Source organism: Cherax quadricarinatus, chromosome 82 (genome assembly GCF_038502225.1).
Source record: "Cherax quadricarinatus isolate ZL_2023a chromosome 82, ASM3850222v1, whole genome shotgun sequence".
NCBI lineage: Eukaryota > Metazoa > Arthropoda > Malacostraca > Decapoda > Parastacidae > Cherax > Cherax quadricarinatus.
Window position 1 is genome coordinate 15,585,686 of NC_091373.1, and position 14,652 is coordinate 15,600,337.

A 14,652-nucleotide genomic window follows, 5' to 3' on the forward strand; every position below is an offset into this window, starting at 1 on the left:
AGTCCGAATATATACAAATTCTGAATTTCACAGAAATAGTTAAAAAAAAAAAAAGTGGAATCGTTGGAATCAGATCAATTTCTCGAGAATGCATTGTCTGGTCGACTTCAGACTTTCTTAAAAGATAGTCAATCTTACTTAGAGAAAAATTTGAAATGATTTTAGCCTGCGTAAGAACCAGTTCGCTTTTTTGGACGAATTTGGAAAAAGTTTAATACAAATGCATATAACTGGCTTCAAGATTTCCATGCTCACATACTGATTATGCAACTTTTGAGCGGCTTCAAACTTAATTTGCTTGGGCAGTTTAGGATACTTACCTCTTTGAAAGGTTTGAATTAGATTTAAACTTCATATGTAGTAATTTACAATTTTTTGTTGAAATTAGGATTTTTGCTTCAATGTGACTTATGGATGTCGCTTCTGATTCCTTTAAATCTTCAACACTAGTATTTAATAGCATAATCACCTTATGTCTCACTCTGCACTATTCCAATCACCTGCGTTGAGGCATAAGGGACTGAAATTATGTAATACAGATATACCTTCCTGGGGTCACTGAGACACAAGGGTCTGGGGTTATGGAATACGGGGATACCTTCCTGGGATCACTGAGACACAAAGGACTGGGGTTATGTAATACAGATATACCTTCCTGGGATTACTGAGACACAAGGGACTGGAGTTATGGAATACAGAGATACCTTCCTTGGATCACTGAGACACAATGGACTCTGGTTATGGAATACGGGGATACCTTCCTGGGATCACTGAGACACAAGGGACTGGGGTTATGAAATACTGGGATACCTTCCTAGGATCACCGAGACACAAAGGACTTTGGTTATGAAATACGGGGATACCTTCCTGGGATCACTGAGACACAAGGGACTGTGGTTATGGAATACGGGGATACCTTCCTGGGATCACTGAGACACAAGGGACTGTGGTTATGGAATACGGGGATACCTTCCTGGGATCACTGAGACACAAGGGACTGTGGTTATGGAATACGGGGATACTTTCCTGGGATCACTGAGACACAAGGGACTGTGGTTATGGAATACGGGGATACCTTCCTGGGATCACCGAGACACAAGGGACTGTGGTTATGGAATACGGGGATACCTTCCTGGGATCACTGAGACACAAGGGACTGTGGTTATGGAATACGGGGATACCTTCCTGGGATCACCGAGACACAAGGGACTGTGGTTATGGAATACGGGGATACCTTCCTGGGATCACCGAGACACAAGGGACTGTGGTTATGGAATACGGGGATACCTTCCTGGGATCACTGAGACACAAGGGACTGTGGTTATGAAATACGGGGATACCTTCCTGGGATCACTGAGACACAAGAGACTGTGGTTATGGAATACGGGGATACCTTCCTGGGATCACTGAGACACAAGGGACTGTGGTTATGGAATACGGGGATACCTTCCTGGGATCACTGAGACACAAGGGACTGTGGTTATGGAATACGGGGATACCTTCCTGGGATCACTGAGACACAAGGGACTGTGGTTATGGAATACGGGGATACCTTCCTGGGATCACTGAGACACAAGGGACTGTGGTTATGGAATACGGGGATACCTTCCTGGGATCACTGAGACACAAGGGACTGTGGTTATGGAATACGGGGATACCTTCCTGGGATCACTGAGACACAAGGGACTGTGGTTATGGAATACGGGGATACCTTCCTGGGATCACTGAGACACAAGGGATGGGATGAGGGAATACGGGGATACTTTCCTTGTATCGCGCAGCCACAGAAATACGCCAGGTTAATTTTCACTATTAGAATAATGTATATATATATATATATTATTTTTAATTTCAGGCACTAAGAATGTTGCATATTTTTTGTATATTTTTCACTGTTTTCAAAAAAGATTAAAAAAAATTAAAACTGTGTAATGGAAATGTGTCAGTTAATTCAGTTTAATAATGGAGGAAGGTTGCTCAAGTTCTCAACCCTTAATTGTAGATTTTCAATTTCCAGTTATTACAGTAAAGTTCCTTTTTTTTCAGTTTTCACTTTTTTTTAATTTAAATTAACATTTTCATGTTTAAGGTAACTGGAAATTATTCAAACTTTTATTTTTGGTAACTGAGTTCTGATTATGTTTTCATCAGATTACTAAATATGGAGACTCAGAAGTATTATATTTTCCTTTTATCAATTAAGCCTCACTGAAGGTCCTGTAATTAGTAATGTCACTGTTATCTCAGGAAAATTTAGTTAATATTTAACCTTCCTGTATTATTTAATATCCGTTGTGCAATAAGCATTCCCTTATATACTGAACATAGCCGTCATAATTTAAAAATAAATAAATATAGAGAAAAGTGTATATATATATATATATATATATATATACAAACACTGATCACTGGCTGAAGGAGACTCGAACCTACGAACCTTGGAACAAGGTACGCAGTGCTTTACCAATCTAACCACACTGGACCAATACCTTGAAGTCCAGCTTGCGCTAGATTTTGATCCAAGGCAGCCAGCTATCAAGGTGAAAGCTTACAGCTTTTCATCTCATCCCCCGCATGCATCAGCCTTACTAGAGATATTAACAATGCAAGGAATTCGCAAGAGCAGGCGAAATATACACAAACACTGATCTCTGGCTGAAGGAGACTCGAACCTACGAACCTTGGTAATGCACTGCGTACCTTGTTCCAAGGTTCGTAGGTTCGAGTCTCCTTCAGCCAGAGATCAGTGTTTGTGTATATTTCGCCTGCTCTTGCGAATTCCTTGCATTGTTAATATCTCTAGTAAGGCTGATGCATGCGGGGGATGAGATGAAAAGCTGTAAGCTTTCACCTTGATAGCTGGCTGCCTTGGATCAAAATCTAGCGCAAGCTGGACTTCAAGGTATTGGTCCAGTGTGGTTAGATTGGTAAAGCACTGCGTACCTTGTTCCAAGGTTCCAGTGTTTGTGTATATTTCGCCTGCTCTTGCGAATTCCTTGCATATATATATATATATATATATATATATATATATATATATATATATATATATATATATATATATATATTATTATTATTATTATGACCACGAACGAGTGGTATTGATCAATAACAAAACTGCACTAGCCAAGGACTCGAACCCATGCTGTTTTGGCCTGCCTCATGGTGGGCAAAAGCAAATGACGCCCTTATCCACTGAACCATACGATCCTTAAGAGTAGCGCATCCAGTGGAACTGAATGTTGTAGTCGCTACCCAAGGACACACGATGGTGTGGATGACTCTAGGCTAATTTCATTTTAGTCCCTGTTTGGTGTACTAGTTCAACGAGCAGTATTTTACATTATTGTGACCACGAACGAGTGGTATTGATCAATGGTCCAGTGGATAAGGGCGTCATGTGTCTTCGCCCACCATGAGGCAGGCCAAAACAGCATGGGTTCGAGTCCTTGGCTAGTGCAGTGTTGTTATTGATATATATATATATATATATATATATATATATATATATATATATATATATATATGTATATATATTATTTGAATACCCGCCTCAACAAGTAGTTTATATAGCAATAAAACCACCAAACAAGTGATTTTAATTCATCAATGGCTGAGTAGTAAAGGTGATGCATATGTTGTGTCTCACCAGGAGGTACAACGTTCGTAGGGTCGCGTCATGGCCTGCCGCAGTTTGGAAAATGAATTAAAATCACTTGTTTCGTGATTTCATGTTTATATATATGTCGTGCCGAATAGGCATTACTTGCGATCTTGGCTTAAATAGAAACGCTCATCTTGCCATATAGGACCAGCGAAAATTTGTGTATGCAATAATTTCGCCAAAATCATTCTGAACCTAACGAAAAAAATATATTTCACTGTGCTTGTTTAGTATTAAATTATTGTAAACAAATCTAAAATATATTTAGTTGGGTTAGGCTAAAATAAATTGTTCTCGTTATAATAAGGTTAGGTATGTTTTCTAAGATTCTTTTGGAGCAAAATTAATTTTCTTTACATTAACATTAATGAAAAAAATATATCTTTAAATGTATAAGAGAAAATTTTAGAAAGGACTTAATTTTAAATGAGTTCTTGCTAATTGACCAGTTTTACATATTCGGCACGACATTATATATATATATATATATATATATATATATATATATATATATATATATATATATATATATAAAATGCAAGACAAGCCACGGGGGGTGGAAATCTTTAGCTCAAGTACTTTCACACTTCTCAGTGCGTAGGTGTCACCGTTCACGGTTACCCTTAGACAGTGACACCTACGCTACTTTGAGACCTGTCTCCCTGCTTTGAATGCTCCCTTGCAACATTGCACAGCTCCTGATGACGCACTGATAAGTGTGAAAGTGCTTTAGCTAAAGATTTCCACCCCCGTGGTGTGTATGTGTGTGTGTGTGTGTGTGTGTGTGTGACTACAAGAGCCTGGCTGGCAAGGCTAGAGTAGAAAATCTCTCTTACTGGATTCTGAGAGGGGTTTAGCTTTTTTTATTTGTTTAGCTCCAGTTCCCATGCCTCACAAACCTGAATAATTATCGTTAGTTCTCAATATAGGCTGCTCGTGACATCCTCTGCCCAAACAGTGAGGAACCGGGCATCGTTCTCCAGCACTAGTGAAATATTGGGCAGGTTTCTGTACACCTGTTGCCCCTGCTTGTCTCTCAGTAAGGGTGTTAGTCGACTGTTGTGGGTCGCACCCTGGGGCAGAAGATTAAAGAATTCCAATGGAAATAAGTTCAAACAGCCCCGGTTGACGCAAGGACTTCACTGGGTTATCCTGGATGGTTAACCCTCTTGGTGAAAAATTTCGAACCTAATATTTTTTCTTCTTGGCAGATAACCTCACTTTGGATGTTCTAAGCTCACTGTTATCTGTCTTTTCTATGTACTCGCATGTAATGTATCTCACATTTTCACTGTATCTACCCTTGCAGGGGTGTATTTTGATGTCCCTGGCTTATCTGAGTTAAAGTACTGTCATGTGTCCCGTCATCCTTGTTTTATGTTTGCGTGTGTTTAAGTGACAATTTTCACTGCCGATTTGTAAGCCAATTGTTGCTCTACCTGGCCCGCTATGGGAACAATGTCGGTTCTCTGAACCAGTTATCTACATACCTGTCAGACACGGTAACATCTTGGGGAGATTGATACAAGGAATTCTACGCGTGCCTTATCTATAAGCATGACCTACTTCCACCTGTGGATTTATCGAGGGTGACACCTACAACTGCATCACCTCACTTGTCTGCAGTGTATAAACCCCTTTGGGCATATACTGTATTATCACGATTGATGGATTGATTACATCTATTCCAAGCTGAGGGACTGATTACCTCACGCTGCTCCTGTTCTTCAACCATTCTTCTCTGTACTGGCCTGAGGAAGCTACTGTGTGGCGAAACGTTTTCACAGTAAAGATACCAAAGTGTTGTGCATGTGTCTAATTTATGAAAGGCTACTTCTACTGAGTGGATCATCAAATGACAAAGTCCAGTCTCAGGGGATTCTCAAACACGACTGCAGTAACGAAAAAGATTTTCCATTCGACTGCCTTCTTGACGTCTGAAGCCACACTTGAAGACGCTGCTACACGAGGTGTAACAACACTCAACACTTAAGAGTAGTTACACAGAGTGACTTGCCATTATTTTCCAGGAAAGGGAAAAAATGTTAAAAAATTATTTAAATTTTAGAAAACATTATTGCAAGACAAGACTAAGTAACTTCGTCAGTTATAAAGCATTTTACCCCACTTAACTCTACCTACTTGTATTTTTCAGTATTATGTTATTTTTTAACTTGTGACTCCAACAGCTGTGACCACCCATCACAACAGCTGTGAACAACCATCACACCAGCTGTGACCATCACACCAGCTGTGTCCATCACACCAGCTGTGATCATCACACTAGCTGTGACCACAACAGCTGTGACCATCACACCAGCTGTGACTATGACAACTGTGACCACACCATCTGTGGCCAACCATCACACCAGCTGTGACCAACCATCACACCAGCTGTAACCAACCATCAAACCAGCTGTGTTCGCCCACCACACCAGCTGTGTCCACCAACCACACCAATTTTGTCCAGTCACCAAACTTGTTATGGCCAGGACTACAGCCAACACACGTGTAGCACATAGAGATTACCCTTGATGACAGGTGTGGTAGTGAGCCCGTGGCTTGAAGGTGTAAACGTCCTGACGCACCCCTGGTAGTGCCCAGGGTCCTACCCATGGTGGTGCCCAGGGCTTCACACCACGATTGCCCCACCCCTGGTAGTACCAAGGGCCCAATAACACGACTGCCTCACCCCAGGTGGTGCCCATGGCCTCACCCTTTTTTTCTGTTATATTTAATGTTTAAAATTCTGAAGGTGGTGGTGGCCGGGAGGGGGCGGTAACAGGGAGGGGGCGATAGCAAGGAAGGCGGTGGCAGGGAGGGGGCGGTGGCAGGGAAGATAACGGAGGGTGCATTTTAAGGGAGGAGGGTATGGAGGGACATGTGAGGATAGAGAGGTGGTAGAGGGTAGGGATCTTGGGACGGGGGGATTTGAGTGTAGGAGCTGGGAATATAAAGTGTAGGAGAAGGGAATATAGTGTGTGAAAAAGAGAAATAGATACAAAAATGATAATCATGAGATAACAGAGAAAATAAATGTGTAAATGAATTTAAAAAAAAAAATACAAGAAAAGAATTTTGCAATTAGGTGAACGATAATTTTCAACTTAGACGTGAAGCAGGAGGAAGGAAGGGAGGGTAGAAAGGGATGGAGGGAGGGAGGGCAGGAAGCAATGGAGGGCGGGAGGGAGTGAAGGAGGGAGAGACAGATGGACGAGCGGGATGGAGGGAGTGATAAGTAGAGCTGGATGGTTAGTTGAAGATGTTAGAATAAGGGAGACATTGGAATGAATGAGGAAGATGGTGGAAGGGGGTAAGGAAGATGTTGGTAGCGGAAAGGAAGATGTTGGTATGGGTAAGGAAGATGATGGTATGGGTAAGAAAGATGATGGCAGGAGTAAGGATGATGGTGGTAGGAGTAAGGAAGATGGTGGTAGGAGTAAGGAAGATGGTGGTAGGGGTATGGAAGATGGTGGTAGGGGTAAGGAAGATGGTGGTAGGAGTAAGGAAGATGGTGGTAGGGGTATGGAAGATGATGGTAGGGGTAAGAAAAATGGTGGTGGGGGTAAGGAGAGGAGGACAAAACAGTGTGAACACCTCAGAATTCAAACTACTTGACTTAGTGGTTTCTGTCTTCTTGGAAGCTAATGAATCATAACTATGTATGAAATTGACCTCCAGTGCGTTCCACTTGCCCGCATCTGTGACCTTCTCAGCCATATCCTCCGAGTCTCATCCAGCTTACATCTATCCACTCTCTCCACTGTAATTCCCTAAGTATTGTTTGTGTAGCTATTATATCCTCCTTGCTCCTTCTCTGTTTCTATGATTCACTGTTGAATGATCTAAAAGCAGTTTACGTATGACAGTTAGTCAGGTAAATGTCACCGAAGGTATCCTCTTAGGATGGCTTTCGGTGATACTCTCGGTATGATGCTTATAATTATTATTATTAGTAGTAGAAGTAGCAGTAATAATAATAGTAGTAATAGTAATAATAGAAATAGTAATAATAGTAAGAGTAGTAGCAGCAGAAGTAATAGTAATAGCAGCAGTAGTAATAGTGGTAGTAACAGTAGTAGTAGTATTGTAATTATCAATCGCCAAGTCTTGAAACCTATAGTGAGTATTATATTCTTCGATTCCTCCTCCTCAAAGGTTTTCGATTATAACTTCAGAATCCCTGATCCAATCATCTTTTAATTTTCATCACTGATGTATGGCATCCGGGAGAAAGTTCATATTATTGTTGGGATGTGCGAGGTGCCGTTTTTGTCAAGTTTATAGACGCCAAAGTGCTTTTGGTTTGTGTGACACCTTGAGAACGCCTTTTCTTATCAGCTTCAAACTTTCATTGCAGGTGTATCCTACACAGAAGATGGGTTGGATTGCTATTGAAGTGCATTGGTGTAATTTGTCAAAATTTATTTATACTTCTTTATACTGGCTTTAAGGTTCCAGGCTGATTTATTTAACTAGAATATAGCTTCATTTTGAATTTAAGTTATAGATGTACAAAGTTGACGATACTCTTAAAGGTAATATAGTTGAAATGGCTTTTTTGACGAGTTTCAAGATTTTAGCAGTGGTGGGTTTTGTTCGAAGGAAAACCCACATTTATTATGGGCTGTGTAAATTTTAATTTGCCAGTTTTATTAAACTAATAGTTTTCTATGCAATAAATGGGGAATGACCCTTCTAATTGGGTTCAAACCTTAGATTTAACGATGCTTGTCTGTCACAGAAACACCAGGGAGTCTTAATCCATAGAATATCTTCCTCAGCTCTGAAGCTAAATGCTGGCCCACTTCATGGGCATGATTTACTAGTGTCGCCCCTACCTGTGATAACAATGCAGTTGCTGCAACTCCTCACTTCTTCTCCTGACTCTATTGTATGAGTTCGCATAATCATGTTCCTCTGTTAGACTGCAAAATGTCTGCTGTGCAGTACCGTTCTTACCTCAAGAAATGACAATAGGAGTAGATGCAGAACTACAACCGGACTTGTGTTTAGAGCCAACATTGTACACAATCTGTGATATTCTTTGACACTTGTCTATACAGTTAATTTAAGCCAGGGACTACTTGTGATAAACTTCTTGGAATTGGTATGAATACTTAGAGGAACACTGTGTTAAATGACATCTTCAATGGAAGGTGAAGTATTTAGGACTGCTGCCAGCAAAAGTTTAAAGTTTTTGAATAAGTTTTGGCCTATATAATCACTATACTCTTTACTACTTGACATACGCAGTAAGCAGCGTAGTTCTGGATTATTATAGTACTTAAGAACATAAGAACATAAGAACGAAGGAACACTGCAGAAGGCCTACTGGCCCATGCGAGGCAGGTCCAAGTCCCTACCGGCTTAAGCCAATGCACCCAACCTAGTCAGGTCAGGTCACATTGACTTAAGGGAGGAACACGGCAACCGACCTGTTAGCACAAGCTATCAGGTCCAACTCACACCCACCCACATCTACTCATGTATTTATCCAACCTATTTTTAAAGCTACACAACGTTCTGGCCTCTATAACGGTACTTGGGAGTTTGTTCCACTCATCCACAACTCTATTACCAAACCAGTACTTTCCTATATCCCTCCTGAATCTGAATTTTTCCAACTTAAAACCATTGCTGCGAGTCCTGTCTAGGCTAGACATTTTCAGCACACTATTTACATCCCCTTTATTTATTCCTGTCTTCCACTTATAAACCTCAATCATATCCCCCCTAGTTCTACGTCTTTCTAGAGAGTGCAGTTTCAGGGCCCTTAGTCTATCCTCATAGGGAAGGTTTCTGATACATGGGATCATCTTTGTCATCCTCCTTTGTACATTTTCCAGAGAATTTATATCCATTCTGTAATACGGTGACCAAAACTGTGCAGCATAATCTAAATGAGGCCTAACCAAGGATGTATAGAGTTGAAGAACAACCTGAGGACTCCTATTATTTATGCTTCTTGATATGAAGCCAAGGATTCTATTAGCTTTATTGCGAACACTTATGCACTGTTGTCTTGGTTTCAGATTACTGCTAACCAGAACTCCTAAATCTTTTTCGCAATCCGTAATATTAAGATCTACATTATTTAGTTTATATGTGGCATGGTTATTGTCCTGTCCAACATTTAGAACTTTGCATTTGTCTATATTAAACTGCATCTGCCACTTCTCCGACCACTGCATCAGTCTATTCAAATCCTCCTGGAGTGCTCGAATGTCCTCGTCAGAATGAATTCGACGGCCTATTTTGGTGTCATCGGCAAACTTGCCGATGTCGCTCTTTATGCCCTCATCTATGTCGTTTATGTAGATTGTGAACAGCAGGGGGCCCAACACTGACCCCTGTGGAACACCGCTCGTGACGCTTCCCCACTCTGATTTCTCCCCATTTATGCAAACTCTCTGCTGCCTATTTGTCAACCATGCCTCTATCCAGGAAAAAATTTCTCCTCCTATTCCATGTGCTTTAATTTTCCTCAATAGTCTCTGATGTGGGACCCTGTCAAAAGCCTTACTGAAGTCCATATACACAATATCATATTCATTACCATGATCTACCTCCTCAAATACCTTAGTGAAAAAAGTTAATAAATTCGTAAGGCAGGAACGCCCCTTTGTAAAACCATGCTGAGATTCGTTGATTAATTTATGCTTTTCAAGGTGGCTACGAACTGCCTCGGCAATTATTGATTCCATAAATTTTCCCACTATGGAGGTTAGGCTTATTGGTCTATAGTTCGAAGCTAAGGACCTGTCACCTGTTTTGAAAATAGGTATCACATTTGCCATTTTCCACTTATCTGGCACCATGCCAGTTTGTAGTGATATGTTGAAAAGATTAGCCAAAGGTGTGCTAAGCTCCTCTTTACATTCCTTTAGAACCCTTGCATACAGTTCATCAGGGCCTGGGGATTTGTTAGGTTTTAATTTATCTATTTGCCTAAGGACCATGTCACTTGTGACCCTAATAGTGCACAGTTTATTATCGTCCTGTTCTACATAATTTATCATTACTGGAATATCGCTGGTATCCTCCTGTGTAAAAACTGAGAGGAAGTATGTGTTAAAAATTCTACACATTTCCTTATCACTGTCAGTGAGCTGACCCGAGGAACTTTTGAGTGGGCCTATCTTGTCCCTGATCTTACTTCTGTATACCTGAAAGAATCCTTTTGGGTTAGTCTTCGATTCTCTTGCAACTTTAACCTCATAATCTCTATTTGCTTTTCTAATTCCCTTTTTTATTTCTCTCTTTAACTGAATATATCGATTTCTTAATTGCCCCTCTCCTCTTTTGATTTGCCTATATATGCCTCTCTTTTGACCAATCAGATATTTTAATCTATTGTTCATCCATTTAGGATCATTTTTGTTTGATCTGATTTCCCTATTTGGAACATAATTTGACTGAGCAGCTAGAACTATGCCCTGGAAAGCATCATATCGGCAACCATCACCACCTACCTGACCCCTAGTCAGGTCATTCCAGTTCAGCCCCCCTAAGTAATTTTTCAGTCCTATGAAATCAGCCAAGCGAAAGTCAGGGACGGAGACTTGATTGCCATTATTAGGGGAATTCCATGCTATGTTAAAACTGAGTGATTTGTGATCACTCTCCCCAAGCTCATCATTAACCTCAAGATTATTAATTAGTGTTTCCCTACTGGCAAGAACCAAGTCAAGGAGGTTATTTCCCCTAGTTGGCTCTGTCACAAACTGTTTTAAAAAACAATCCTGGATCGTATCAAGAAAGTCACCCGACTCTAAATTTCCTGTCAAATTGCTCCAGTCAATCTGTCTATAGTTGAAATCTCCCATTAGCACAACATTTTCGTATGTAGATGCCTTACGAATTTCGTCCCATAGAAGTTTACTGCACTCCCTATCAAGATTTGGGGCCCTGTAAATCACACCCAAAATTAGTTTTTCTCGGCCCTCGAGAAGCTGTAACCAAACAGATTCAGTGGCTGACGCTTCTAATTTAATATCTTGTCTAACACAACAATTTAAATTGTCTCTGACATACATCGCTACTCCACCACCTTTCCTGTTGACCCTGTCAGTGTGGAATAATTTATAGCCTAAAGTGTGGAATAATTTATAGCCTAATGTAAGTACATGTTTACATTTATATCAGGATCTCTACTTTCTCTCTGTTAACATTTATAACAGAGGCTCTACTTCCTCTCTATTTACATTTATAACAGAGGCTTTTCTTCCTCTCTATTAATATTTATGACAGAGGCTTTTCTTCCTCTCTGTTAACATTTATAACAGAGGCTTTTCTTCCTCTCTGTTAACATTTATAACAGAGGCTCTTCTTCCTCTGTTAACATTTATAACAGAGGCTTTTCTTCCTCTCTGTTAACATTTATAACAGAGGCTTTTCTTCCTCTCTGTTAACATTTATAACAGAGGCTCTTCTTCCTCTGTTAACATTTATAACAGAGGCTTTTCTTCCTCTCTGTTAACATTTATAACAAAGGCTATTCTTCTCTGTCTGTTTCCTTTACAAGTTAACTGTAAATAGTGTCAACCAGATCATCATCACATGCTTGTACTGGAGAGTTCAAAACTCTTGTGCTATTTATCAGTTAAGTTCAATAAACTGAGGGAAGAATATTTTTTTTTAATTTTGTATTTAGTACCCTAACTGCTGGAAGTATAAAAAAGATTACATTAATTTACTGTATATAATACATTGTATTCGATCTGTTGCTCTATGCATGACTAATCGCGCTATTCTCGCATTCTCATGTAATTTTAAAAGTTTAATTTATTCTATTGAAGTTCGCTATTGTGCCTCCGATAGACTTATGTCTGACATTATTCTCTCCAGCGATAATAGTAGATTCACTGTTATTATGATTGAGTTTAAATCGATTAGCTGGGGCATGGATATTGCAGTTACATATCGAGTTGCTGTCTGCATATTCTTGCACACACTGATACTGCACATTGCTACAAATGAGGCGAGACCATTTCAACATTCAACACACAAGAGGTAGATGGGTGAAAAATTATATGATTCTAAGATAAACGTCTTCAAGGCACCTTGTAGCTCACAATCTTGTAGAAAAAAAACGAGAACAAATTTTAATACAATAATCTTTTTCCACCAAGGGAGGGGTGATCCAAAGAAGAAATCATATTCAACATCGTTTTTGCTGTACCTGTTTCCCAGAGGAACTTGGACGTTACTATACAGATGACTCGCCAGACTGTGACTTCCTAACACTATTTAAATAAATCTAATGTAATGTGAAGTAACTGCGTCACAGTAGATGTGATGTTCCATAAAATAATGCTCTTTTGTTCCCATATATGGCAGATTTTTTTTTTTTTAGATATTTTCAGCAACACCTTAAGAACCAGCAGCATAGTTTGCATATCTTTGTTTTAATAACCATGTTGCACCATTTCGCAATCATGTACCGAGAAAATATTTGCAGACAGTACAAAGTGGTTTTTATTTACTGCTGATTGCTCCAGTGCAAGTGGAAAATTGTTTACTTTGTGTCTTTCTCTCTGCATCTCCAGCCATCATCATCCTAGCAACTACTGGGTACACTGTGCATCCCCAACCATCATCATCCTAGCAACTACTGGTACTTTATTTGTGCATCCCCAACCATCATCATCCTAGCAACTACTGGGTACACTGTGCATCCCCAGCCATCATCATCCTAGCAACTACTGGGTACACTGTGCATCCCCAACCATCATCATCCTAGCAACTACTGGTACTTTATTTGTGCATCCCCAACCATCATCATCCTAGCAACTACTGGGTACACTGTGCATCCCCAACCATCATCATCCTAGCAACTACTGGGTACACTGTGCATCCCCAACCATCATCATCCTAGCAACTACTGGGTACACTGTGCATCCCCAGCCATCATCCCAGCTGCCATCAGCTATACAATCTCTCACCATCTGCTCTAGGTCGGCAGATTTTCTGATGCTGATTTCCTCTGAATGCCAGAAAGTTTGGGACCTTTGGTTGAATGCCATGGGAAGGTGCCACCAAATAGTGCCTCTTCAACAGCTGGAGCAACAAGTGTCTGTCTCGTTGCAGGCGACTTCTGCTGGGGTCACAGGCTTGCGTGACTCGCCACCGTTCTCTGGTTTTCATGTGTGACCAATCTCGTGTTGCAGCCGTTTTTTTTTAATTTTCATATTCCTGGTTAAATATACGTGTTCATGGGTTTGTGTAACCTCACCTAATCTTACCTTACTTAAAATAATGAAGATAATATTTCTAGAGCTGCAAAAACGTTAAGAAAACGACGCTGAGAATCGCTTAAGAAAATTTACGTATTAAAATTAGTACAGCCCATTTTCACACCAAGGGCAATTAACGTTTAAATTTAAACATCATGTTTTTACTCCGCTATCTCCTTGCCAAACTTATCTCGCCAGTTTTAGCAATTTAACTATTTGTGGATATTTCTACGCTTTATAGTAGACAGACTCGGTGTGGAATTCCTGGTCCTCTGTCTGTCTGTCTTTCCCACGTGACTGTTTAAGAAACTAAACGGAGACGTTTTGATTCTTAAAGAAAACTGGAACAACTAAAAGAAAACTTGTGTAAAGGCCTTGCACAGGGACTGTGTAGAGGACAGAACTTTTGGGTCTGAGACGCTAACACTCGAATAATGAGGCCGGTGAGCAGGTTGCCAAGAAATATTTATAGTAGACACAGAGATAGAAAGTTAGCAGCCTTCCACGGAGATAATACCCTTGTGACACAAGAGTGTGAAATGGAAGCGTGTCAAACGTTTGACACACTGGCAGGATTGTTGGTCTTTGTGTTATGAGCATACAATAATCTCACAACGTCTACTATCAGTACCCAATTACCTTTAACTCTTCTAGTTTTTCCTCGAATGCAGTTTCGTTAAATTATTAAGCTAAATTAATGTAAGTCAGGTTTGGTTAAAAAATGAGACACGTGTAACCATGTGGAAAGTT